The sequence below is a fragment of the Scyliorhinus torazame genome, chromosome 6 (assembly GCF_047496885.1).
Source record: "Scyliorhinus torazame isolate Kashiwa2021f chromosome 6, sScyTor2.1, whole genome shotgun sequence".
Lineage (NCBI taxonomy): Eukaryota > Metazoa > Chordata > Chondrichthyes > Carcharhiniformes > Scyliorhinidae > Scyliorhinus > Scyliorhinus torazame.
In genome coordinates this window covers 150,783,866-150,806,852 of record NC_092712.1, presented here as the reverse complement: position 1 = coordinate 150,806,852, position 22,987 = coordinate 150,783,866, and the positions used below count along the sequence as shown (strand labels likewise).

The 22,987-nt window shown below is 46.6% G+C and overlaps 1 protein-coding gene across 4 annotated transcripts in view; it reads right to left on the bottom strand.

Annotated features, from left to right (window-relative positions):
- Nucleotides 1–22,987, bottom strand: part of galnt1 (UDP-N-acetyl-alpha-D-galactosamine:polypeptide N-acetylgalactosaminyltransferase 1) — a 265,777-nt gene that overhangs the window by 187,691 nt on the left and 55,099 nt on the right. The window contains exon 2 of one of the 4 annotated variants that reach the window (XM_072508906.1): nt 16,696–16,769. The exons of the other annotated variants lie outside the window; for them this stretch is intronic. The gene's annotated coding sequence lies outside the window, so the exon portion shown is untranslated. The remainder of the gene's footprint in view (nt 1–16,695; nt 16,770–22,987) is intronic. 4 annotated transcript variants of the gene reach the window in all.

Here is a 22,987-nt window from a genome sequence, read left to right as displayed (position 1 = left end):
AATTACTGAGGGCTTAGTGATGCTGAATGAGTAACTAAATCTGCAACTAAAACGTCCCTATTACCTTGGTGTAACTAAATGTCTCAACTAGCTTGAAGTGTTAACACGAGCAGCTAGTTAAACAGCAAAATAACATTAACGGAAAAGAATCAGAACTAACGACAGTTAAATAAAAATTTACACAAGAAACGACAAGTGACAGCACAGCATTTACTGATGATGTCAGCAATATATTTAAATAAAGTGTCATGACACCCCAAGCTAGTGCACGGTCAATTCCAGCCCCAGTTGACATGGGGTCACAACACAGGTGAAATTAAAGTTACTTAAATATCCAATGTCTTTGGTTTGATTCTGATAAAATACAGCCATCAGGTTGTAAATTTTAACAAACAACATATTATTTAACAATAATACTATGTAATTCTGAACCCCACCCTTTCTAACTTGACACACCATAGGGGGAGAAAGGGTGGAGGAAAAATAAGAAAATGATTTTTAAAAAAATAAAAGATAGGGATATTTAGATGGGTTATCTTCCAGTTAGTCCCTTTCTAAAAGCCGAGAGAATGAGAGAAAAGTGAAGAGGGAGAAAACACTGTTTCTGACTTGTGATAAACACAGGACATTTTATTGTATTGTGTCTGTTGCAGTAATGCTGTTAATCCAGATTATATGTCTGCTAAAACTGTGATTAAAGGGTTAACAGGCAGGCTGTGATATCTCTCATGGGAGACTGGGTCTGATTTTTAGTTTCGTTTTTTTAGCCCAGCCCTGCATGATGTTATTGTTTCTTTAAAACAAAGAGTTCTGCTCTGAATTCTGAAGGAGGTCTGTTTCTTAGTCTGACTTCAAAGCTTCTCTCCTGAGGGCTTTGTGAATAAATCTGTAAGCCACTGAGTGCTAACTTTATTAATAAGTGGCATTTGATCTGTGTGTGTGGATTTGCATAATTGAAAGTTTAGAAGTAGATGGGAAAGTGAGCGCCAAGACCTTATTTTTCTGTGCCAGAACAGTTTAACTGTGAATTAAAAAGCTAGTATTTTTATCTTGGATTTTTTTTTTAATAAACATTTTATTGAGGTGCTTCTTTTGTCATTGTAACAGCAGCAAGATAAACAATGTACATGAGAATATAAACATAGTGCCAATACCACCTCCGTCCCCAACAGGTCCCACCATTAATTAACTCCCTAATCTACACTAACCTAATCCCCCCCCCGCCCCCCCGCTAATGATTAATTTTCCGCGAAGTAGTCGACGAACGGTTGCCACCTCCGGGCGAACCCCAACAGTGACCCTCTCAAGGCAAATTTGATTTTCTCCAAACAGAGAAAGCTAGCCATGTCCGATAGCCAGGTCTCAGACTTCGGGGGCTTTGAGTCCCTCCAAGCTAATAATATCCATCTCCAGGCTACCAGGGAAGCAAAGGCCAGAGCATCTGCCTCTTTCTCCTCCTGGATTCCCAGATCTTCCGACACCCCGAAAATCACCGCCTCTGGATTCATTGCCACCCTTGTTTTTAATACCTTGGACATGACCTCAGCAAACCCCTGCCAAAATTCCCTAAGCTTTGGACATGCCCAGAACATGTGGACATGGTTCGCTGGTCCCTCCCGCACATTTTGCACAACTGTCTTCCATCCCAAAGAATCTGCTCATCCGGGCCACTGTCATGTGAGCCCGGTGAACGACCTTGAATTAATTGAATCAGGCTGAGCCTGGCACAGGTTGCGGTCGCGTTGACCCTACTCAACTCGTCCGCCCAAAGGCCCTCCTCTACCTCTCCCCTCAGCTCCACCTCCAACTTTCCCTTCAGCTCCTCGGTCTGCATCTCTGCTGACTCCATAAGTTCCTTGTAAATGTCAGAGATGCTCCCCTCTCCTACCCATCCTCTGGAAACTACCCTGTCCTGAATCCCCCTTAGCGGCAGGAGTGGGAAGGTTGATACCTGTCCACGCAGAAAGTCCTGCACCTGCAGATAGCTAAATTTGCTTCCCCTCACCAATGCAAACTTCTCCTGAAGCGCCCTCATACTCAGAAAGCTCCCCTCGATAAACAAGTCCCCCACCCTCTCAATCCTTGCTCGCCGCCATATTCGGAACCTCCCATCCATACTCCCCGGGGCAAACCGGTGATTATCGCGGATTGGGGACCAGACCGATACTCCCACAACCCCCACATATGTCCTCCATTGCCCCCAGACTCTCAGGGCCGCCACCACCATGGGGGCTGGCGGAGTACCGCGCTGGCAGGAATGGCAGAGGCGCAGTTACCAACGCCCCCAGACTGGTGCCCTTACATGAAGCCGCCTCCATACGCACCCATGTTGACTCCCCCCCCCCCCCCCCCCCCCCCCCCCCCGCCCCACCAGCCACTTCCTAATCATGGCTATGTTAGCTGCCCAGTAATAATTGCTAACGTTCGGCAGCACCAGCCCACCCTCTCCCCGTCGCAGGGACTTGCCCCCCCCCACGAAGCCTGCAATAACTTTATTGACCCGCTTAAAAAAAGGACCGCGGAATAAAGATGGGGAGAAATTGAAATACAAACAGGAATCTTGGGAGGGTTGTCATTTTCACCGTTTGGGCTCTCCCAGCTAAAGACAACGGGAGCGCATCCCATCTCCGGAAATCATCTTTCATCTGATCTACCAACCGGGCCAAGTTCAATTTATGTAGCCGGTCCCAATCCTGTGCTACTTGAATACCTAGGTACCTGAAACTGTCCCAACTGTCCCTTACCAACTTAAACAGCAGTTCCCCCAGTCGCCTCTCCTGACCCCTCGCCTGGAACGTAAACATCTCGCTCTTCCCCATATTGAGCTTCTACCCTGAAAACCGGTCAAATTCCCCTAAAATTCCCATGATTTCTTCTATCCCCTCAATTGGATCCGAAACATACAGGAGCAGGTCATCCGCATAAAGCGAAACTCTGTGCTCCACCCCAGCCCCTTGAGGCTCTCCGAGCAATTGCCAGCGGCTATATAGCCAGCACAAACAGCAGTGGGGAGAGGGGGCATCCCTGTCTAGTCCCCCGGTGCAGTCTAAAATAGTCCGAAGTCATCCTGTTCGTCCGTACACTCGCCACAGGAGCCTGGTACAGCAACCTCACCCAGTCAATAAAGCCCCTCCCAAATCCGAACCGCCCCAGAACCTCACATAAATAATCCCATTCAACCCGGTCAAAAGCTTTTTCTGCATCCATTGCGACCACTACCTCCACCTCTCTACCTTCCAGGGGCATCATAATCACGTTTAACAGCCTTCTTACATTGACCACCAGCTGCCTGCCCTTAACGAACCAGTCTGATCCTCCACAATAACGTCCAATCCTCGTTCCTGGCAATCCTCAATCCTGGAGGACAAACCTTTAGCCAACAGCTTGGTGTCTACATTCAACAGTGATATCGGCCTGTAGGACCCACATAGCTCCAGGTTCTTGTCCCGTTTTCCTTGGATGTTAATAGGGTAAATGGGATATAAGTTTGTATTAATATAAAAGATCCCTGGTTGTCAGTGGAATCACTCCTGGAGCAAAGTATCCTTTCCTCACAGTTTACAAATTGAAAAATTGTTGGGGGACTTCCGGGTGCGGCGATGACCAGCTGAGTCGCACGTTTCGGCAGCTCCCGGTGAAACGGACTTTTGGGCTCTTGATAGGAGCCCCAACGGCAATTTTGACGGCTAAAAACACTGTGCGGTAAACCAGAAGGGAATCCCCCCTGGATACGGATGAAAAAAGGAGGAGAAAGTGGCCGGATTGCAGTGGATCCTTTAGAACAGCAGCAAGGAAGGCAAGCAAAAACCAAGATGGCGTCGGAAGGTGGCAGTTTAACATGGGGCCCTGAACAACAAGAGTTCTTGAAATGCTGTGTGGAAGAGCTCAAAAAGGAAATGAAGAAAGAGCTGTTGGCCCCGATACTACAGGCGATCGAAGGGCTAAAGGAGGAACAAAAGACCCAGGAGCGGGAGCTTCGGGTCGTGAAGGCAAAGGCAGCCGAGAATGAGGACGACATACAGGGCCTGGTGGTGAAGACGGAGACGCAGGAGGCATATCAGAAACGATGTGTGGAAAGGTTGGAGGCACTGGAGAACAACGCAAGGTGGAACAACCTGAGGATTCGTGGTCTTCCTGAAGGTGCGGAGGGAGCGGACGTCGGGGCATATGTGAGCACGATGCTGCACTCGTTAATGGGAGCGGAGGCCCCGGCGGGTCCGTTGGAGGTGGAGGGAGCATACAGAGTGATGGCGCGAGGACCGAGAGCAGGAGAAATTCCCAGAGCCATAATGGTGAGATTCCTCCGTTTTAAGGATAGAGAAATGGTCCTTAGATGGGCAAAGAAAACTCGGAGCAGTAAATGGGAGAACGCAGTGATCCGCGTTTATCAAGACTGGAGTGCGGAGGTGGCGAGAAGGAGGGCGAGCTTTAATCGGGCCAAGGCGGTGCTTCATAAAAAGATAAAATTCGGAATGCTGCAACCGGCAAGACTGTGGGTCACATATCGAGGGAGTCACCACTACTTTGAGACGGCGGATGAAGCGTGGACTTTTATTGTGGAAGAAAAACTGGAATGAGCGGGTTATTAAAAAGAACGTTTGAACAAAGTGGTGGGGCGAATGTGGGGGCGAAGAGGGGGGTTAAAAAGGGGGGGAAAGAGGAGTTTTATGTACTAATCCTGCGATGTGGTAACTTTTCTCTCTTCCACAGGTGGTGATGGGGGGAGGAGGGGATGTGGACGAGATGGGGCGTTGGCCATTGGGGGCGGGGCCAAGGGAGAAGCGCGGGCTTGGTTCCCGCGCTATGATAATCATGGCGGGAATAGAGAAGCAGGAAGGAGGGGGCGTCGCACGGTGCGAGCCGAGGTCACGGGGGGGAAGACGAGGTCGGCCAGAGTTTGCTGACTTCTGGGAGCAACATGGGGGGAGTAATTACGCTAGCGGGGCGAATTACTGGGTTGCTGCTGCTGGGGAGAGGGGGGGAGGTGGTATGGGAGGGGATGGGCGGGGGGGCACCGCCTGGGGGAGATACAGCTGCGTGGGAACTGGATGAGGAGCTGGAAAAAGGGGATGGCTAATCGACAAGGGGGGGGATAGGAAGCCCCCCAACCCGGCTGATCACGTGGAACGTGAGGGCTGAACGGGCCAATAAAGAGGGCACGGGTACTCGCACACCTTAAGAAACTTAAGGCAGATGTGGTTATGTTACAGGAAACGCACCTGAAACTGATAGACCAGGTTAGGCTACGCAAAGGGTGGGTGGGGCAGGTGTTCCATTCGGGGCTAGATGCGAAAAACAGGGGGGTGGCTATATTAGTGGGGAAGCGGGTAATGTTCGAGGCAAAGACTATAGTGGCGGATAACGGGGGCAGATACGTGATGGTGAGTGGCAAACTACAGGGGGAGACGGTGGTTTTGGTAAACGTATATGTCCCGAACTGGGATGATGCCAATTTTATGAGGCGGATGCTAGGACGCATTCCGGACCTAGAGATGGGAAAGCTGATAATGGGGGGGAGATTTTAATACGGTGTTGGAACCAGGGCCGGATAGGTCGAAGTCCAGGACTGGAAGGAGGCCGGCAGCAGCCAAGGTACTTAAAGATTTTATGGAGCAGATGGGAGGTGTAGACCCGTGGAGATTTAGCAGACCTAGGAGTAAGGAGTTCTCGTTTTTCTCCTATGTCCATAAAGTCTACTCGCGAATAGACTTTTTTGTGCTGGGAAGGGCGTTGATCCCGAAGGTGAGGGGAACGGAGTATACGGCTATAGCCATTTCGGATCACGCTCCACACTGGGTAAACTTGGAGATAGGGGAGGAAACAGGAGGGCGCCCACCCTGGAGAATGGACATGGGACTAATGGCAGATGAGGGGGTGTGTCTAAGGGTGAGGGGGTGCATTGAAAAGTACTTGGAACTCAATGATAATGGGGAGGTCCAGGTGGTAGTGGTCTGGGAGGCGCTGAAGGCGGTGGTTAGAGGGGAGCTGATATCAATAAGGGCACATAAAGTGAAGCAGGAGAGTAAGGAACGGGAGCGGTTGCTGCAAGAACTTTTGAGGGTGGACAGACAATATGCGGAAGCACCGGAGGAGGGACTGTACAGGGAAAGGCAAAGGCTACACGGAGAATTTGACTTGCTGACTACGGGCACTGCAGAGGCACAATGGAGGAAGGCACAGGGTATACAGTACGAATATGGGGCGAAGGCGAGCAGGTTGCTGGCACACCAATTGAGGAAAAGGGGAGCAGCGAGGGAAATAGGGGGAGTAAGGGATGAGGAAGGAGAGATGGAGCGGGGAGCGGAGGGAGTGAATGGAGTGTTCAAGACATTTTATAAAAAATTATATGAAGCTCAACCCCCGGATGGGAGGGAGAGAATGATGGGCTTTTTGGATCGGCTGGAATTTCCCAAGGTGGAAGAGCAGGAAAGGGTGGGACTGGGAGCACAGATCGAGGTAGAAGAAGTGGTGAAAGGAATTAGGAGCATGCAGGCGGGAAAGGCCCCGGGACCGGAGGGATTCCCAGTCGAATTCTATAGAAAATATGTGGACTTGCTCGCCCCGGTATTGACGAGGACCTTTAATGAGGCAAAGGAAAGGGGACAACTGCCCCCGACTATGTCTGAAGCAACGATATCGCTTCTCTTAAAGAAGGAAAAGGACCCGCATTGCCTATTTCCCTCCTAAATGTAGATGCCAAGATCCTGGCCAAGGTAATGGCAATGAGAATAGAGGAATGTGTCCCGGGGGTGGTCCACGAGGACCAAACTGGGTTTGTGAAGGGGAGACAGCTGAACACGAATATACGGAGGTTGTTAGGGGTAATGATGATGCCCCCACCAGAGGGGGAAATGGAGATAGTAGTGGCGATGGATGCCGAGAAAGCATTTGATAGAGTGGAGTGGGATTTTTTGTGGGAGGTGTTGAGGAGATTTGGTTTTGGAGAGGGGTATGTTAGATGGGTGCAGCTGTTGTATAGGGCCCCGATGGCGAGCGTGGTCACGAATGGACGGGGATCTGCATATTTTCGGCTCCATAGAGGGACAAGGCAGGGATGCCCTCTGTCCCCATTATTGTTTGCACTGGCGATTGAGCCCCTGGCGATAGCGTTGAGGGGTTCCAAGAAGTGGAGGGGAGTACTTAGAGGAGGAGAAGAACACCGGGTATCTTTGTATGCGGACGATTTGTTACTAAACGTGGCAGACCCGGCGGAGGGGATGCCAGAAATAATGCGGATACTTGGGGAGTTTGGGGATTTTTCAGGGTATAAATTGAACATGGGGAAAAGTGAGTTGTTTGTGGTGCATCCAGGGGAGCAGAGTAGAGAAATAGAGGACCTACCGTTGAGGAAGGTAACAAGGGACTTTCGTTACCTGGGGATCCAGATAGCCAAGAATTGGGGCACATTGCATAGGTTAAATTTAACGCAGTTGGTGGAACAAATGGAGGAGGATTTCAATCGATGGGATATGGTATCCCTGTCACTGGCAGGGAGGGTGCAGGCGGTTAAGATGGTGGTCCTCCCGAGATTCCTCTTTGTGTTTCAGTGCCTCCCGGTGGTGATCACGAAGGCTTTTTTTAAAAGGATTGAAAAGAGCATCATGGGTTTTGTGGGGGCCGGGAAGACCCCGAGAGTGAGGAAGGGATTCTTACAGCGTAGCAGGGATAGGGGGGGGGGGCTGGCACTACCGAGCCTAAGTGAGTATTATTGGGCCGCTAATATTTCAATGGTGAGTAAGTGGATGGGAGAGGAGGAGGGAGCGGCGTGGAAGAGATTAGAGAGGGCGTCCTGTAGGGGGACTAGCCTACAGGCTATGGTGACAGCCCCATTGCCGTTCTCACCGAGGAACTACACCACAAGCCCAGTGGTGGTGGCTACACTGAAGATTTGGGGACAGTGGAGACGGCATAGGGGAAAGACTGGAGCCTTGGGGGGGTCCCCGATAAGAAACAACCATAGGTTTGCCCCGGGGGGAATGGATGGGGGATATGGAATGTGGCAAAGAGCAGGAATAACGCAACTGAAAGATCTGTTTGTGGATGGGAAGTTCGTGAGTCTGGGAGCGCTGACCGAGAAATATGGGTTGCCCCAAGGGAATGCATTCAGGTATATGCAACTGAGGGCTTTTGCGAGGCAACAGGTGAGGGAATTCCCGCAGCTCCCGACACAAGAGGTGCAGGACAGAGTGATCTCAAAGACATGGGTGGGGGATGGTAAGGTGTCAGATATATATAGGGAAATGAGGGACGAAGGGGAGACTATGGTAGATGAACTAAAAGGGAAATGGGAAGAAGAGCTGGGGGAGGAGATCGAGGAGGGGCTGTGGGCAGATGCCCTAAGCAGGGTAAATTCGCCGTCCTCGTGTGCCAGGCTAAGCCTGATTCAGTTTAAGGTATTACACAGGGCACATATGACTGGAGCACGGCTCAGTACATTTTTTGGGGTGGAGGATAGGTGTGCGAGGTGCTCGAGAAGCCCAGCGAATCATACCCACATGTTTTGGTCATGCCCGGCACTACAGGGGTTTTGGATGGGGGTGACAAAGGTGCTTTCAAAAGTAGTGGGGGTCCGGGTCGAACCAAGCTGGGGGTTGGCTATATTTGGGGTTGCACAAGAGCCGGGAGTGCAGGAGGCGAGAGAGGCCGATGTTTTGGCCTTTGCGTCCCTAGTAGCCCGGCGCAGGATATTGCTAATGTGGAAAGAAGCCAAGCCCCCGGGGGTGGAGACCTGGATAAATGACATGGCAGGGTTTATAAAGCTAGAGCGGATTAAGTTCGTTCTAAGGGGGTCAGCTCAAGGGTTCACCAGGCGGTGGCAACCGTTCGTCGAATACCTCGCAGAAAGATAGAAGGAATGGAAAAAAGGCAGCAGCAGCAGCCCAGGATCGGGGGAGTGGGGGGGGGGGGGGGGGGGAAAGAGAGAGGAGGAACCAGAAGGACTCTGAGGGTTATTAATATATACTGTATAATATGTATAGGTCGTTGCGACAGATAATTATATATTGGACTGTTAAATTATATTTTTGGAGAGTGTTACTTGTGATAAGGCAGTTGCCAATTAGGGTTAGTTTTCATTTTTGTTATTTATTATTTATTCATTTTCTGTTTATAAAATAGGTCATTGTTATTTGTGTTGTTATAATATTGTGTAAAGGATGCACAATGTACTGTGTTGGTTGACCAAAAATTTTCAATAAAATATTTTTTAAAAAGAAAAATTGTTGGGGTCTCATTTGGTTTCCAAGTAATAAAACTTGAAGGCATAGGTTCCAGTTGTCAAGCTATTTGAAACATTGAACTCTGTGCTTCCTCCGCCTCAAAGGTGCATCTCAATTAACAATCCCCAGACCAAAAAAAACAATGGGAATAAAAGAGAAACCAAAAGGAAGGACCTGAACAGAGATGCATAATAATAACACTGTAGCAGTTTATCAGACTAATATCTATAATGGGCGGGTTCATAGAATTTACAGTGCAGAAGGAGGCCATTCGGCCCATCGAGTCTGCACCGGCTCTTGAACAGAGCACCGTACCCAAGGTCCACACCTCCACCCTATCCCCATAACCCAGTAACCCCACCCAACACTCAGGGCAATTTTGGACACTAAGGGCAATTTATCATGGCCAATCCACCTAACCTGCACATCTTTGGACTGTGGGAGGAAACCGGAGCACCCGGAGGAAATCCACGCACACACGGGGAGGATGTGCAGACTCCGCACAGACAGTGACCCAAGCTGGTATCGAACCTGGGACCCTGGAGCTGTGAAGCAATTGTGCTATCCACAATGCTACCGTGCTACCCCGGGTTGTCTTATGCAGAAAGATTGGACAGGTGAAGATTGTATCCACTGGAGTTAGAGTAAGAGGAAACTAGATTGAAACATACCAGATCCTGAGAGGTCCTGGCAGGCTGAATGTGGAGAGGATCTAGAGCTGTTTAAAAGGGTTGCCATTTAAAATGGAGATGAGGCAAACTTGTTTTCTCAGAGGGTCATGAGCCTTTGGAACTCTTCCTGAAAAGGCAGTGCTCGTCTTTGAATATTTTCAAAGCAGCGGCGGATAGATTCTTGGTAAGCAGGGGGCTGATAGGTTAGGTTATCAGAAGTAGGCAGGAAGCAAATTTTGAGGTTACAATCATCAGCCATGATTTTGTTAAATGGCGGAGCAGGCTCGAGGGACCAAATGGCATATCCCTGCTCCTTGTTTGTATGTCCATAGGTTTATATAACCACAACCAAGTCACAGTCCACACTAGATATGCCAATTACACCTGTAGGAAAAGATCGATCTTTTCTTTAACAAGATATTTTAACCCCAGTTTGAGAAAGCAAATACTTCACAATGACCCAACTGTCTCCCAAAACTGACACTCTCGAGTTTGATTCATCTAGAACTGAACTGTAGCTGCCTAGCTCATTTCATATAAAGCATTTATAGCTTGCAGGAGATTAAAACTTCAATCTGGCTGGAAATAAATCCAGATAAGAGAGTTGAAAAAACAACGTTCTAACCCTCCGTTTGAGCCAAAGGATCACATTTCATTTTATACAACATACAGCAATCTCAACTGGTTTTTAAAAGCCTACAGACATATGTTGGACATTATTGACGTGTTACAAAACAACTGGTTTATGAAATATTGAAGTGATAAACAAGTTGTTGCTTATCATTCAGATTTTGAATATTGCTGAAAAGAGAAACATGTTGCTGAAGCTTTTCATCATGCATTATCAGGACAAATGCAAGAATTCCAAATTTAAGCAACCAGAAAAAATTATAATTAAAGAGAAAAGGTGCACTGATTGGTTAGAAGTTGACTCCAATTGTCCATGATAAAGCAATGAGGAATTGGATTCTCCCCATATTTCTGGGCAATTTAAAATATGCAAGACTTGAATATATTCCTTTTGGTTGCAGAGAATTGGTCCCAGATTATGCCACTTTAGAAAAAAGTGTAAATGAGTTATGCTAGGAGTTCCAGTGATTAGTTTAAATTGGTTATTAGCATAGCTATTAGAATTCTCCCGATTCCTCAGCAAGTACTGCCCAACCATGGAATCAAACGTAACAGTAGATATTTTGTTCGGGCTAATTGCTTCTTACAAACAGTCAGAGGACCATATTGCTCGACATGCACAGCCATATCTGGCATCAGACAAGCAATTAAATTCAGACACAATATTGCTCGATTGTGCAAGAGACGGAACATCATTTTGAACTAACACCACACCTTACGGAAAATTCTAATCGCGTCGTCACTGCGTAGAAACAATGTGAAACGGTTGCTCATCTTGTTCAAATTCAAGATGCTTTGCTTTTCCAGGGTAATTTGAGGTAGATTAGGTACAAAAATCATAGAATCATATAAATTACACTGCAGATGTAGGTCATTTGGCCCATCGAATCTACACTGGCCCTTGGAAAGAGCACCCTACTTAAGCCCATGCCTCCACCCTAACCCACCCTTCCACCCTAACCCCGTAACCACACCTAACCTTTCGGACACAAAGGGGCAATTTAATCTGCACATCGTTGGACTGTGGGAGGAAACCGGAACACCGGAAAACCACAGGATTGATTCAGGATCTCATAGTTAGGGTTCCTCTTGGAAGGAGCAATCACAATATGGTGGAATTTAAAATACAGATGGAGAGTGAGAAGGTAAAATCAAACACTAGTGATTTGTGCTTAAACAAAGAAGATTACAATGGGAAGAGAGAAGAACTAGCTAAGGTAGACTGGGAGCAAAGACTTTATGGTGAAACAGTTGAGGAACAGTGGAGAACCTTCCAAGCGATTTTTCACAGTGCTCAGCAAAGGTTCATACCAACAAAAAGGAAGGACGGTAGAAAGAGGGAAAATCGACCGTGGATATCTAAGGAAATAAGGGAGAGTATCAAATTGAAGGAAAAAGCATTCAAAGTGGCAAAGATTAGTGGGAGACTAGAGGACAGGGAAATCTTTAGTGGGAAACAGAAAGCTACTAAAAAAGCTATAAAGAAGAGAAAGATAGATTATGAGAGTAAACTTGCTCAGAATATAAAAACATATAGTAAAAGTTTCTACAAATATATAAAACAAAAAAAGAGTGGCTAAGGTAAATATTGGTCCTTTACAGAATGAAAAGGGAGATTTAACAATGGGAGAGGAGGAAATGGCTGAGGAACTGAACAGTTTTTTTGGGTCGGTCTTCACAGTGGAAGATACAACCAACATGCCAGTGACTGATAGAAATGAGGCTATGACAGGTGAGGACCTTGAGAGGATTGTTATCACTAAGGAGGTAGTGATGGGCAAGCTCATGGGTCTAAAGGTAGACAAGTCTCCTGGCCCTGATGGAATGCAACCCAGAGTGCGAAAAGAGATGGCTAGGGAAACTGCAAATGCACGAGTGATAATTTACCAAAATTCACTAGACTCTGGGGTGGTCCCGGCGGATTGGAAATTAGCAAACGTGACACCACTGTTTTAAAAAGGAGGTAGGCAGAAAGTGGGTAATTATAGGCCAGTGAGCTTAACTTCGGTAGTAGGGAAGATGCTGGAATCTATCAAGGAAGAAATAGCGAGGCACCTGGATGGAAATTGTCCCATTGGGCAGGCGCAGCATGGGTTCATAAAGGGCAGGTCGTGCCTAACTAATTTAGCGGAATTCTTTGAGGACATTACCAGTGCGGTAGATAACGGGGAGCCAATGGATGTGGTATATCTGGATTTCCAGAAAGCCTTTGACAAGGTGCCACACAAAAGGTTGCTGCATAAGATAAAGATGCATGGCATTAAGGGGAAAGTAGTAGCATGGATAGAGGATTGGTTAATTAATAGAAAGCAAAGAGTGGGGATTAATGGGTGTTTCTCTGGTTGGCAATCAGTAGCTAGTGGTGTCCCTCAGTGTTGGGCCCACAAGCGTTCACAACTTACCTAGATGATTTGGAGTTGGGGACAAAGGGCAATGTGTCCAAGTTTGCAGACGACACTAAGATGAGTGGTAAAGCAAAAACAGCAGAGGATACTGGAAGTCTGCAGAGGGATTTGGATAGGCTAAGTGAATGGGCTAGGATCTGGCAGATGGAATACAATGTTGACAAATGTGAAGTTATCCATTTTGGTAGGAATAACAGCAAAAGGGATTATTATTTAAATGATCAAATATTAAAACTTGCTGCTGTGCAGGGGGACCGGAGTGTGCTAGTGCATGAGTCGCAAAAAGTTGGTTTACAGGTGATTAAGAAGGCAAATGGAATTTTGTCCTTCATTGCTAGAGGGATGGAGTTTAAGACTAGGGAGGTTATGCTGCAATTGTATAAGGTGTTAGTGAGGCTACACCTGGAGTAGTGTTCAGTTTTGGTCGCCTTACTTGAGAAAGGACGTACTGGCACTCGAGGGTGTGCAGAGGAGATTCACTAGGTTAATCCCAGAGCTGAAGGGGTTGGATTACGAGGAGAGGTTGAGTAGACTGGGACTGTACTCGTTGGAATTTAAAAGGATGAGGGGGGATCTTATAGAAACATATAAAATTATGAAGGGAATAGATAGGATAGATGCGGGCAGGTTGTTTCCACTGGCGGGTGAAAGCAGAACTAGGGCACATAGCCTCAAAATAAGGGGAAGTAGATTTAGGACTGAGTTTAGGAGGAACTTCTTCACCCAAAGGGTTGTGAATCTATGGAATTCCTTGCCCAGTGAAGCTGTAGAAGCTCCTTCATTAAATGTTTTTAAGATAAAGATAGATAGTTTTTGAAGAATAAAGGGATTAAGGGTTATGGTGTTCAGGCCAGAAAGTGGAGCTGAGTCCACAAAAGATCAGCCATGATCTCATTGAATGGCGGAGCAGGCTCCAGGGGCCAGATGGCCTACTCCTGCTCCTAGTTCTTATATCTTTGAAGGGCTCTATTTTTGCATCAAACGTGCAAGGTGAGCAAATGGCTAGGACCCTATTTACAAGATCAGTGATAAGGCAAATCCTGAGGGGTGTAGATTTATACAAATCAGAATGCGCAAAATGACCAGTGAAGATAGACTTGTGGTAGGCAACAGTGGAGAAACCATTGGCAGATTTCTCAACCATCGTGTAGAGGAAAGGGAGCACATTAGACTGACCCATCTGAAAAGTGAATCAGAGCACATTAAAGATGTGCTCAGAAAATGCATGCATCTTCAGATTCAAAGGTTGTCACACACAGCATCATGTATTGGAAATATGCACAGGTTAGGAAGTCAGGACTCTTATTCCTCATGGAATGCCACAAATCTTTTACTGGGCTCAGAACCTTGAGGGGATCCCATAGCTACATCATCTATTTGGGCATACATGGCATTAATAAAACTGAACTTGGCTGCATGAGTTGCGAAGATCAATGGATCGATTCAAGAAATGACGGCACGTCTAGATTCTTTTTAAAATATATTTTTATTGCCATTTTCAAAATTATATGCATTGGCGTTCGTTTTCATTTATTGTACAGTACCCAAAGGCTTCTTCTTAGGTTTCTCTATTTACAGTCTGTCGCCGACTGGCTCACCATACAATCCTCCCTTCTCCCCTCCCTCCCTTCTTCACTGCTGCCCTCCAATCTTCCTTTCTTGCTGGGTTTTGCTACCTCATCTTGCTCCCACCCCCCCCCCTCCTCCCTCCCCTTGCTCCCCCCCCCCCCCCTCCCTCCCCTCCCCCCCACTGTACATCCTCCCTCGCTTTCCTCTCTCTGTCTTGTCATGGTTATTTTTCCCTGGCTACTGGCTATTTACTTATGCGTTGGTCACAAACAGGTCTCGGAACAGTCGGGTGAATGGCTCCCATGTTTTGTGGAAGCTCTCGAAAGGTGAATTTGATTTTCTCCATTTGGAGAAATTCCGGTAGGTCGGACAGCCATTCTGTAGCTTTAGTGGTGCTGCTGATCGCCAACCGAACAGGATTCGATGAAAGGGAAACAGGGAGGCAAAGGCAAGGGAGTCCGCCCTCCTCCCCATGGATAGATCTGGCTGGTCTGATACCCCAAAGACCCCCACTTTCGGGCATGGCTCCACCCTCATCCCCACCACTTTGGACATTGCCTCGAAGAAGGCTGTCCACTACCCAGCATGTGTGGGGCAAGACCAGAACATGTGGGTGTGGTTGCATGGGCCTCCTTGGCATCATTCCAATCTGTCCTCCACCTCCGGGAAGAACCTGCTCATTCGGGTTCTGGTCAAGTGGGCTCTATGTACCACATTTAACTGCGTTAGGTTGAGCCTCGTGCATGTGGAGGTAGAGTAAACACTGTGCAGTGCTTCGCTCAAGAATCCCCAAACTATTTCGAACCCCAAGTCTTCCTCCCATTTCCTCCTTGTCGTGTCGGTCCTCTCTAGCAATTGCTCGTACATGTCACTACAGTTCCCTCTGCCTAGGATGTCTGCGTCCAATAGCTCTTCTAATAGTGTCTGTCCTGGTGGTCGCATGGTATGTCCTTGTCTCCTTCTGTAGGAAGTTTTTAAGCTGCAGGTATCTGAGTTTGTTGCCTTTAGGTAGTTGGAATCTCTGCGTCACTTCTTCCAGGACTGTGACCGTACTGTCAGTGTATAGGTCCCCGACTGTCAATTCTCCCCGTCCTGTCTCCACCTTTTGAAGGTGGTGTCAGTAAGTGCTGGGGTGAACCTGTGATTATTGCAGATGGGGGCTTTGTTGGACTTTTCGGTCAGGCCGAATTGCTGTCGTAGTTGGTTCTACATTTGGAGGGTGCCTATCACCACTGGGCTGCTGGGGTGTTTCTTGGGTGGGGATGGAAATGCCGCCGTAGCGAGGCCCGGAGAGGGTCCCTTGCAGGAGGCCTCCTCCACAAGCACCCACTCAGCCTCTGGCTCCTTTGTATATCCCATCACTCTTTCCACTGTCGCTGCCCAGTGGTAGAATTCTAGTTTTGGGAGGCCTAGCCCTCCCCTGGATTTGATTTTTTGTAGGGTCTTCTTTGTGATCCTAGCATTCTTTCCCATCCCCCCATACAATGTAGCCATCTGGGATGGCCACTTCCCGATTACAAAATGGACACTTTGCAAAGATTGCAGGGAAAATGGACAGTACGGAGAAAGCAAGCAGGTGCAGGGTTTGGCTGTTGATTGGACCCGTAACTCCCAGACAAGACCGATACTGCAAAACCATTACCATACTAATGAGCCATCCCCGGGGACAAAAGAGTAACATTAAGCAAACGATACCAAGGCAGACACCTTGACGACAGAGGAGACCAGAACAAAGCAGGCCAACGGCCACCTAGGGCATGCCCAGACATCATCAGGGCACACATCCCTCTATTGGAGGAAATCGATAGGAACGATTGGGAAACGGCCCAATTAATTGGGGCCAAGTTCAAGGCCCGCAAAAAAAAGCGCGAAGCCCCTTTTGGGTATAAGAAGGATCCCCCAAAAGAGAAATCGCTCTCTTGGCTCCGGCTCTCACCAAGGAGAGGCCTGCCCAACAACAACAGCAGAACAAGCAAGTCCAATGTCAACGCACGCTACGAGACAGACGTTCCTAGCTGTTATTCCATACCAATTCGACCCCAGCAGCCTCAGAACTGAACAACGGCCATTGTTCCTCTGACTAAATGGGCGCCCGAAGCAAAGTATAGGCTTTGGCAGTAGTGATAGTTTAGTTTGTAGAGTTTTATGCATGAGTATATTTGACTGTGTGTGTAAATAAATGAGCACTGAATTTGAACTTACCAACTGGTGTATTGAGTCTTCGATCAGTATTCGGTTTTGAACTTTGTGGTGGTATCGAAAGATACCTGGCGACTCTAGAGCAAAACGTAATTAGAATTAAGGAAGGCGACCATATTGGTCCCATAACAGCCTCCCCGAACAGGTGCCGGAATGTGGCGACTAGGGGCTTTTCACAGTAACTTCATTTGAAGCCTACTTGTGACAATAAGCGATTTTCATTTTTCATTTCATTTTCATTTCACCTTCAGAGCCAAATTAAGAGAAACACAATTAGCAACAACAAACACCATGATTAATTTGTCCAGTGAGTTGAAAAAGACCTTGGGGATATAGATCTGGATGGATCTTAGTAGGAGGTAGTATCTGGGCATAATGTACCTTCAATTCACCAAGAGGCCGAGAGAGCGAGTGAAAATAAGGCTTTATTAGTCGTGAACTTGCCTAGCCAGAGTCGGTTGTGCAGATGAGTGCCACCCGCAGGTGGCCAGCTTATATATGGCCCCGGTGAGGGTGGAGCCCACCGGGGTTACAGGACACTACCTGGAAGCAGCTCGTATCACCACTTCCAGGTCAAGGTTACATTAGGTGGATACAATGGTTACAGTGTCATACATTATGGTGAATACATTCACCACAGGGCAGTACGATCATTTTGATTGTCTGTACTCTCCCTGCCAGGGAGAGTGGGAGTGTGTTCCACCTCTGCTCAGAGAGTAGCAAGGGCGTGGAATGCCCTGCCTGCAACAGTAGTGGACTCGCCAACACGAAGGGCATTCAAATGGTCATTGGATAGACATATGGACAATAAGGGAATAGTGTAGATGGGCTTTAGAGTGGTTTCACAGGTCGGCACAACATCGAGGGTCGAAGGGCCTGTACTGCGCTGTAATGTACTATGTTCTACAGCTCTTTTTAACATCCTCTGTCAGTCTGGTCAGGTTCCATTTGTGGCTCCCCCTCCAGTCCTGAGCGATTTGGATCCCGAGGTAGCAGAATTGGTGTTGGGCCACCAATGCTGCCCCTCCCCTTTGTGGGTTCACCGGGAAAATATCACTTTTGCTCATGTTGAGTTTGTAGCCCGAGAAGGCACCAAACTCTTTCAGGAGCGTGATGATTCCTTCCATGCTGCTTTGTGTGTGCGAGATGTAGAGGTGCAGATCATCCGTGTAGAGCGAGACTTTATGCCCTCTGCCTCCTCTTTGGATCCCCTCCAGTTCTTCGCTGTTCTGACAGTGATCGCTAATGGTTTGATCGCTAGGGCGAACAGCAGCGGCGACAGCGGGCATCCCTGCCTGGTGCCGCTATGCAGCTGGAAGTACTGGGAGCTGGTGTTGTTTGTCCGTACACTTGCCATGGGGGCATTGTACAGGAGTTTCACCCACAAGGTGAATCCTTTTCCAAGCCCGAACCACGCCAGCACTTCTATAAGGTACTTCCACTCGACTGTGTCGAAGGCCTTTGCTGCATCCAGGGAGACGATCACCTCAGGTGCTTTGTCCCCGGATGGGGTCATGATCACATTTAGCAGGCGTCTGATATTCGATGTTAGCTGTCTACCTTTAAAAAAGCCCATTTGATTCTCTGCGACCACCTCTGGTACGCAGTCTTATAGCCTTTTGGCTAGGATCTTGGTCAATATTTTGCTGTCTACGTTTAGCAGCGAGATGGGTATGTATGAACCGCATTCAGTCGGGTCTTTGGACAGCACAAATCTTAATGAGTTCCTTCATGACACACGCATGAATAAGCTAACAATATCAACCAAGTATGCAGAAGAGGCATTTCTATCAATATGTCGAGCATGTAGACTCTTAGCAAAGGGGAAAGATTCTTCATTACGTCCATGCCTTTTTTAAATTACCAGGAAGCATGGGGAACCTAAATTGCTTTCTCCACAGCAATGTCTTGGCAAATCGGAATAGACTTGCCAACCAACCAATCAGCACCCCTTTTCGCTTGTGGTACAAATTGTTTAATAGTTTGAAATTTGGCATTCTTGTGTTTGTCCCAATGAGTGAGCCGGCAACATGTTTCTGTTTTAAGCAATTTTCAATTGAAAAACAACATGCAAAATATGCACACACAATTAATGAATTTCCAAACTAGAATAAAGAAACAGGGGTGTCAAGATCAACAAGGCACCTTTGTACCCACAACAACTGAAGTTATCTCATACACAGCTTAAAGAGCAATCACTGCTTTTCGGAAGTAATTCATCGTGTGAAATATCTTGAAATATTTTTGAAACAAGCTGCGACAAGAGATTGTTTTACTAAGTTCAGCAACTAAAAAGTAATGTTTTACGAAAACAGCAGTGACTGGAGACTGGGCAAAGGAAAGGATAGCATGAATTATTAGCTAAATTGAAATGTGTTTGCATATCAAAACAGAAATCCTGGGGTTTGGGTAGGAAGTTGCTGAAACAGTTGATAGTGTTTACAGGTAGTTAGCAAAGTATCTGTAGTACTTTTTGGAATCACCATTTCATAATTGGAGGGAGTGCAAAGTAAAACTATGGGGTTATTCTTAGCAGCAAACAGAGCTGAAAAGTTAACTGCTGAGGAATGATTGAAGGGTTATTTGATGTAATTAAGACTGTGAAGGGTTTGGAGATGGTGGACTACGGTTAGGTTTCTGTGAAAAATTCAAGAGCATGGATCTCTCCGACTTTGCATCATTGCCCATGATTCACATCTACTGCTCATCTACAGTGAGTCGGATCTTAGTCGGTTGAAGCGAGATGGAGTGGGGGTGGGGGGGGGGGGAAATAGATTATCATAGATAGTTATTCTCTGATACAAGGGTTACTGCCACAAGTTCCTTCTTGTGATGATGCATTTCAGTGGAAAAAAAAATGTAGTCCTTCAAATCTCAATACAGAGAATTTGGCACCAAGTGTTCAATCACCTGCATACTGTTCCCAGCTGTTGAAGCCAATCTGACAAAAATTACATCTTGCTTTCATGAGCCCTTTGATCTTCATTTTGATCACTCAACATGTCTATGGACGCCATCAGGTTCTCCATAAAGGTGGCCTAAACATTGCAGGCGACATTAGTTGAGCATTGCCATGTTTAAAAAGTGCAGTATTTCTGTATTGGGGATTCAATGTGTTGTCAACGAATCCCAAGAATCTTGTCAATGAATCCCAAGAATCTTTCTCAAGCAACACATGTGAAATTTATTGAGTCTGCATTCTTGCCTCTGATATGTAATCCAGGTTTCAGCACCATTCAGCAGTATTCATATGCAGGCATTATAAACCACACGACCCTAAGATATCGGAACAGAATTAGGCCATTCGACCCATCGAGTCAACTCCACCATTCGACCATGGCTGATATGTTTCACATCCCCATTCTTCTGCCTTCACCCGTAACCCCCACTCCCTTTATTAATCAAGAACCTATTATCTCTATCTTAAAGACACTCAAGTGACTTGACCGACACAGCCTTCTGCGGCAATGAGTTCCACAGATTCACCAGCCTCTGGCTGAAGAAATTCCTCATCTCCATTTTAAAGGATCATCCCTTCAGTGTGAGGCTGTGCCCTCGGGATCCAGTCTCTCCTGCGAGTGGAAACATCTTCTCCACATCCACTCTATCGAGGCCTTCAGTATTCTGTAAGTTTCAATGAGATCTATTTTTAAAAGGTATCAGTACATCAAGTGCTCTAGGCTGCTGGGCTAAGAACCGGGTGCAGGAAGGTGGGATTAGAAACGGCACCTGGGTGGTGTTCTCAGGTTGGCATGGACAAGACGGGTTGAATGGCCTCCTTCTGTGCTGTAACTTTCCTATTCAGTGCTGTACCTTTTCTATAATTCTATCCCCCCTCATCCTTTTTCTAAAATAAGTTTAGAGTACCCAATTCTTCTTTTACCAATTAAGGGACAATTTATTGTGGCCAATTCACCTACCCTGTGCATCTTTTTGGGTTGCGGGGGTGATTCCCAGGCAGACACGGGGGAATGCGCACACTACACACTGACAGTGACCCGGGGCCGTGAGACAGCTTTTGCCTTCCTAACTGCCAACTGAACCCGATGTTAACCTTAGAAATCCTAATTTAGGATTCTCCTCAGTCCCTTTGTGCTTCAGATTTACAAAGCACATTATAGTTGCGTGGCAGTTGAGAGGTTGGGTTTTTCCAGGATCTTGCCTGAAACTTTCTAAATTCCAGAGTAGTACTACCAATATGATCTGATATCCAGTTCAGAGTTGCTTTGGGCAGAGAGCCTTTAACTCATTGTGACGTTCTTTCAGGGTGACCCAATCTTTGGAGACCAAAAATTAAGAAACACCCTGGCATGGAGGAAATCATACAACCCAGGAGGTTGAGGGTGCTGGCAAACATGCCAGCAGCATCCTCACAGCAAGGGTCATGAAATATTGATTCGTTAGGTGAAATATGTATCATAGGTAAAATTAGTATATCATCAGAATAGTATACTTCAGAATGGAATAAATGGTTACCTTTGTTGAACAGGCCAACCTACCTTACACAGAAGCCTTTGTGCAAGCGCACAGGGACATCTCATCATTTTGCCAAAACCTTTGACACCAACATCGTGGTACAGGCTATTACAAAATGCCAAAAAGGGCACATACCACACCATGGAAGTATTTCAGGAAATAAAAATAGCTCTGTCTATCCCACAATCTAAAAATGACTTTAAGAAATATTAAAAGGATCAACGTTGTCGGCAAAAGGGCACACTGATGTGTGTTTATTTTTAAATAAGTATTCATCACCCATTGTTCATCTTAAGTAATCAATAACCAACTTAATCTCTTGCAAGATTCAACTTTCACTGACATGAAAAAAGGGAATGGCATCTTTTGATGACATCATGCACAAAGAAGCTTGAAGCTGACCATGCAGAAAATGTTAAAGTTTAAAACCCTTTATAAAATGAAAATTATTAAGAGTAAAACTGTAAGATATTACAAACAGTTATTGACCAGATAAATGCTCACAATGTTCACCTAGTAAAGGGATCCTCAACATTAAATAATGGTAGGATATTTTGTTTTTATTCGTTCATGGGACGTGGGAGTCGCAGACTGGGCCAGCATTTATTTATTGCCCATCCCCAATTGTCCTCGAGGAGGAAGTTAAGAGTCACATGAAGGCCACATCAGGTAAAGATGGCAAATCTCCTTCCCTAAAGGACATTAGTGAACCAGATGGGTTTTTACAACAATCCAGGGGCGGCGCGGTAGCACAGTGTTGCTTTACAATGCCAGGGACCCTAGTTTGATTCCCAGCTTAGGTCACTGTCTGTGTGGAGTCTGCACATTCTCCGTGTCTGCGTGGGTTTCCTCCGGCTGCTCTGGTTTCCTCCCACAGTCCAAGAATGTGTGGGTTAGGTGGGTTGGTCAGCTAAATTGTCCCGTAGTGTCCAAAGGTTAGGTAGGGTTGCTGGGTTACAGGGATAGGGTGGACTAATTCATGGGCCGGCGTAGACTCGATGGGCCCAATGGCCTCCTTCTGACTGAAAATTCTATGGTAATCTGCATTAGATCTTTCTTTCCCGATTTTTATTGAATTCAAATGTAACCATCTGCAGTGGCGGGATTTGAATCCATGACCTGGGTTTCTGGTTTATTAATCCAGTGACAATACCACTACGCCACGGCCTCCCCGATGGATGTGGACTTATAAAAAGATTTACATAAAGAAGTAACACCCACAGCTGCTAGGATGCTATTTGATTCAATAGCCTCCAAGATAAAAGCCCTTTGGCAGTTAAGAGAAAGATGTTGAACAGATACCTTTAGGTCAATGCTTCTCAGGCTGAAGAGCTCGACATTTCCCTTCTTTATAAAATAAATGTTTATTGGAATTTTACAATTTTTACACAAATTTGCACAAAACAAGCAAAAGCAAAAAGAACAGCTACAGGTGTAAATGTACAATAAGTACAGTCCGAATAGCGTTAACAACAGGACCAGATAAATCAGGTACAATATCCTCAACAGGTTCCCTCCACAGATAAATGACCTTCTGCAGCCGAACAGGATACAGGCAACAATTTAGACTTACACCCACAGCTTTAAAAAAAAATGACAGAAGAAAACAATACCCCAGTACGGAGGGGAAATTAGCCAACTCTTACAGTACAATTTTAACTCTTCTCCAGATCGAGACTGGAATGTGAAGCAAACCTAAAGACAAATTCAAAGAGGGGGTTGGGCACAACCAGATGCATGATATCAAAAACATCAGTCAAGAGCAAGAAACAATGCCCCCATAACCCATCTCACAGTCCCAAGGGCAATATAATACCGG